This window comes from Copadichromis virginalis, linkage group LG10 (assembly GCF_057382275.1).
Source record: "Copadichromis virginalis isolate Kocher_CV1m ecotype Utaka linkage group LG10, C_Virginalis_male_GT1.1, whole genome shotgun sequence".
In the NCBI taxonomy this organism is placed as follows: domain Eukaryota; kingdom Metazoa; phylum Chordata; class Actinopteri; order Cichliformes; family Cichlidae; genus Copadichromis; species Copadichromis virginalis.
The window spans coordinates 1,812,570-1,818,505 of NC_140627.1; positions in this window are offsets into that span (position 1 = coordinate 1,812,570).

Sequence of the window (5,936 nt, forward strand, 5' to 3'; positions counted from 1 at the left end):
TCAGGAAATGATCAGACAGGAGAGGGTTTTCAGGAAACACTGTTAAATGTTCAGTTTCTATGCCATATGTTAACACAAGATCTAGAGTGTGATTAAAGTGGTGGGTGGGTTCTTTTACATTTTGACAGAAGCCGATTGAGTCTAATAACAGATTAAATGCCATGTTGAGGCTGTCATTTTTAGCATCTACATGGATGTTAAAATCACCCACAATAATTATTTTATCTGAGCTCAGAACTAAATTAGATATAAAGTCTGAGAAATCAGACAGAAACTCTGTGTAAGGCCCAGGTGGACGATAGATGATAACAAGTAAGACTGGTTTCTGAGTTTACAGCTGGGGTGGATGAGGCTAAGCATCAGGCTTTCAAATGAATTAAAAGTCTGTCTGGGTCTTTGGTTGATTAATAGGCTGGTGTGAGAAATTGCTGCCACACCGCCCCCTCGGCCTGTGCTTCGAGGTTTCTGGTAGTTAGAATGACTCGGGGGTGTTGATTCATTTAAACTAACATAATCATCCTGCTGCAACCAGGTTTCTGTAAGGCAGAGTAAATCGATTTGTTGATCAATTATTAAGTCATGTACTAACAGAGACTTGGAGGAGAGAGACCTAATGTTTAATAATCCACATTTCACTGTTTTACTCTTTGGTTCAGATGTGGATACTGTATTGTTCTTTCTTTGTAATTGTTTATGTTTAAGTTGTTTGTTGCTGGTTTTTAGTTTGTTTTTTGTCTTTTTGGAAGCTGACACAGTCTCTATGGAGATGGGTTTTTGGGGGGGTAGCAGGAGGAGAGAAGCTGCAGAGAGGCGTGTAAGACTGCAACTCTGCTTCCTGGTCCCAACTCTGGATAGTCATATTTTGGGGGGTTTAATAAATTTGTCCATATTTCTAGAAATGAGAGCTGCTCCATCCAAAGTGGGATGGATGCCGTCTCTCCTAACAAGACCAGGTTTCCTCCAGAAGGTTTGCCAATTATCTATGAAGCCCACATCGTTTCTGGGACACCACTCAGACAGCCAGCAATTTAAGGAGAACATGCAGCTAAACATGTCGCTCCTGGTCTGATTGGGGAGGGGACCAGAGAAAACTACAGAGTCCGACATTGTTTTGGCAAAGTTGCACACCGATTCAATATTGATTTTAGTGACCTCCGATTGGCGTAACCGGGTGTCATTACTGCCGACGTGAATTATGATTTTACTGAATTTACATTTACCCTTAGCCAGCAGTCTTAAATTTCCTTCAATGTCGCCTGCTCTGGCCCCTGGAAGACAATTGACTATGGTTGCCGGTGTCTCTAGCTTCACATGTCTAAGAACAGAATCACCAATTACCAGAGTTTGACCCCCGGCGGGTGTGTCGCCGAGTGGGGAAAAACGGTTAGACACATGAACGGGTTGGTGGTGTACCTGGGGCTTCTGTTTAGGACTATGCTTCCTCCTCACCGTGACCCAGCCGCCCTCTTTCCCCAGCTGCTTGGGATCTGCCGGTGAACAGCTAGCAGGGCCTACGCTATCTTCGGCTGCACCAGTTACAGGGGCCTGGCTAGCTACGGGTGAATGAAGGGTGCGAAGCTGAGTCTCCAATTCAGTAATCCTGGCCTCCAGAGCTGCAAATATGCTACATTTGTTACAGATATCATTACTGCTAAAGGAGGCCGAGGAGTAACTAAACATCTGACACAATGAGCAAGAAAGTGCAGGAGGGACAGGTGAAGTAGCCATGGTGCTAACGAGTCAACTACGAGCTAAGCTAGCGAAACAGTACAGAGACAGTGAGTGAATACTTTGGCTATAAATTAGGTAGTGAGTACACAGAAAGTGTGCTTCGGATGAAGCACGTGAAGATTATACTATGAAAGAAGAATGTATTTAAAAGTTGTTAATTAAATTGCTAAGCAAATAAGCTACTCAGAAACACCACTGTGTTTGAGCAGGAACAGGAAGTGATACTCTACCGCAGAGCGAGCGAGCACCAAGTGACAGCGCCACCAAGAGCAGTGTGTCTGCACTGCCTTGTGCTGCAGTGTCTTTTGTGTCTGCACTGCCTTGTGTGTCTGCACTGCATTGTGTGTCTGCACTGCCTTGTGTCTGCACTGCATTGTGTGTCTGCACTGCCTTGTGTCTGCACTGCCTTGTGTGTCTGCACTGCCTTTTTGTTTTTTGCTCTTTGTCTTGGATGGTCTTGGAGGAACGCTGTGCTCTACCACTGCACGTGGCTGACATGAAAATAAAGCCACCTGGATGGCCCTTAAAAATGCATCCCTTTAGAGCCCTGGGGACCAAAAATGGTCCCGCCCCAAAAGTGCAATAAAAAGATTATATATTCATATTTTTTTCCACTTTAAATTGGTCAGTCTTTTAAAACTACTTCTCCCTGAAATATTCATATAAAGTTTTAATTATATTTTCGTTGTTTTAACCCTTTAAATCCCAGTTTTATTACATGAGCGCTCTGTTTTTTAGCCCCAAAAAACAAAAAACTAAATATTTTCCAAAAAAAACATTTGAAGTAATATTTGTTTGTTATTATAATTAGGCCTTTAGATGGACTAAAGATTGGCACCAACAGTCATTTCGATCACCTTTTTTTTTTTTTTCAGGACCAGAAAATGGTCTCCAGGCGGCAAATGCTCCTCCTCTAGGCCGAAATAAGTGCATGTTGCCGGGGTAAGTCGCGACGATCACCGGGGCACGATCACCGGGGACTGCTTTTTCCAGCCCACACGTCCGATACCACGTGACAACAAATACGTCATTTCCTGTTGACTAAAAAAAAAAATGCACCCTCTCATGGTCCTAGGGACCAAAAAATGGTCCCGCCCGATCAGCGGGCGAAGCCGCTGCTGCACGCCGGAAATGAGGCTTCATTTCCCGCAGGTCTGTCCAAGCAGCCCGCTGTTTTCCAGCAGGGATCAAATGTGGAGCAAAGGCGCCACCCGGTGGACAAATAAAAAAATTACAACTCTAAGGCTCATAGACCAAAACGAAACGGAAACATAAGTAATCACCAAGACATTAACGGTAATAATTCTGCAGTGAAAAATAGCGTTTATAATGGAAGTCAATGGGGACCAAAAATGGTCCCCAGGGCTCTAAGAGGATGTGTATTGTTAGCTTAGCCACTGAAGCTAATTTAAGGAAGTCAGACTTGAATTTTGAAATGAAATTATGCCAAGTTTTTTTTTAGAGGATTTGGCTATATTCCATTCAACACAGTGCAAATGGCTTGTACCTGAAAACCTAAAGGGACCATTTATGGTCCCAGGGCCACACAGGGGTTTTAACTTGAAAATGTCAAAAAAAAAAATGCTGCTGGTTAAGTCAGTTTATTGCAAACTATTTAAGACTTTCTTGGGCCAAACAACCAATACTGTCCTCCATTAAGCCATATAACCAGCACTGCTAAATATGAGCAAGGGATGGAATCTGTGTTCAACATCAAATGTCTTCACTGTGACAGCACGAACAGAAATGAAAGTGGGAGTAGATTAGATAGAATTTTCCTTCAGACTAGAGCACCAACACAGGCGTTTGTCATGTTTCAAATGAACCCTGTGATAATTAGATCACTTTCATTAGTGGCACACATGGACATGGCCTTTTTCCATTTCTTTTTTGTCTCTGTGTCTTCTCTCCCTGTCTGCATCCCTTTTGATTTCTGTGTTCCTATTTTCTCCACCGCCCCTCTTCTCTCACCTGACCCCTCCTCTCTTTCTGTTCTCTGATGGCAGGTTTTTCACCAGCATCTCCCCGTGTCAGGAATCAAAGCAGGCGCGAAGCTCTCAGGAAGGTATACGGCATGCTGTGAAACAGGCGCCAAGCTTCCACTTCCCTAACCACCACCCATTCCTGGATTCTAGTTTAATTGAGCATCACCACCTTTACTGTGGAACTCCAGTGACTCACACAGCTCATAGGATACAGCATCCATTAACACCCACCCCGATGATTATTAGACACACACTTTACTCTCACAGTGAGGTATGTTATTAAAGTGCATGTGGAGACAGGAGTGTGTGTGTGTGTGTGTGGTAGTGATGGGAGGGGGTTGGCTAAGATACAGTGCAGTGTAGTTTGACATGAAAGCAAAATCCCCAACCACTTCAAAACTACAGAGAACAGCTTACATTTAGAAAATAGGCAGTGCTACAGGACAGGAATTAAAATGATACCATAGCCCGCATGCAGAAATTACCCTGTAAGAGTGTGTCTGCATTGTGTGATCAAAAGAGTCATCTGGAACTGTACACCTTCTACAGCAATATAGTAAGCCTTTGTAATGAAAGAGCTGTAATTACGGTGTAGTGAAGAGTCGTGGTAACCTCCCACTCTCCAGGCTTTGACAGCTGGGCAACACGGATTTCTTTATATAACATAGCGCTCTGATTCAAGCTCCTTATAGGCTGTGAGATATAGTGTGCACGGCCCAATCAAGAATTACAATCGGTGGGCTGAACACTGGAAAAGCATGGCGTGGGGATGCCTCTTCATTGTGCCTGAGAAAACCAGTAGTCAGCCACAGGAATATTGACTATAATTGATATAATTTTCAAAAAAGTCTAAAAAAAAAAAAGATTAGCATGCATGACCGGTGTCTTTGGCTGCTGCTTTACCCCTGCTGAAGTATTTGTCTTTTTCAAACAGGTTTAATTTAAACCATAAACTCTATATAAAACTTAAAGGAAGCCACCATGATGCCTGTGACTGGTTAGTGAAGTCCTGCTATGAAGCACCAAGCTGAGTTTTTCCACATTTTTTTGATATCTTAGTGTTTTGAAATTAGATATAACAAGGAAGCAGTGGCTCTAACTGGGAAACCAAGAAACACTGTAGGGACACATAGTGAGGCCACTCGACATTATACCCTGCTTTAGCCTTTTTTGATCAGTGAAGACTATAATTTACAAAATGATCCTCATGTTGAATACAAGAGACTTCAAACAGGAGCTTGAGACTTGAGGTCTTAGATCAAGAGAGCCAAAGGCTGTTTTCCTGTAGACTTCCATGGACCCACAGACTATATTTCTTCCATACAGATCTTTTCACAGCCAGAAGCATCAGCATTTGCTGGCCATTAAAAAGAAAATTCATCTGCTTGTTTAACTTTTTATTAACACATTCATGTGCATCACATCTTTATGCTTAGTTCTTAAAGCCTTAAAATGGAACGACAGTCCAGGCTCACAGTTTGCCAGACACCAAATGAATGCTTCATAAGCGAATCACTCTGAGGCTAAGATTTGAACGGGTACATCAAGATGAGGATCAGACATTTTTTTTAATAGTGAGTAATCCAAACCATGCAGCAGCATTTTAATGACAAACCTCATGTTGTGGAGGGTCATCTCAGGTGGTTCCCTGACTGAAGTTTCGCCTGTTTTCAGCATCTTCTTCCTCCCATATTATAGCATTTGTCTGTGCCACATCGAGGACCCTCACAGGAACTTTCATTAAGGGGAAAAATGTTAATGTTCATCCTCAATCATCGCTCTGTTTAGATTATCCTACTCACAGGTCTGTACATGGCTGCCACGTAGCACATCATTATGTTCCCGCCAGCCTAAATAACCCTACAAATATTGTCTCTTTGTTCTGTCTTCATTTATGAAGTGACAGCAGAGCTGTACACTTCAGTTTTTTGAGGGGCGGACTCTCTCAGTCGAACATGGTAAATCACCTTTCGACAGAAACTAGCAAGCTAACTTCCTGCTGACTTCAGACTCCATTAAAGTTTATCACGGTTGCCTGGATGTTAAACTTTATTGTAACACCTGGAAGAGCAGCTACACATTTTATTGAAGATGAAAGAAACTGTGTCATTTTAAACTCAGTGTTAGAGTTTGGAATCCCAGAAATTGCTAATGAAATCAGACTTGAGGTGGCTAGCACTAGCACATGGCTTCAGTTACAGCTCTGTATACTTGTTACAT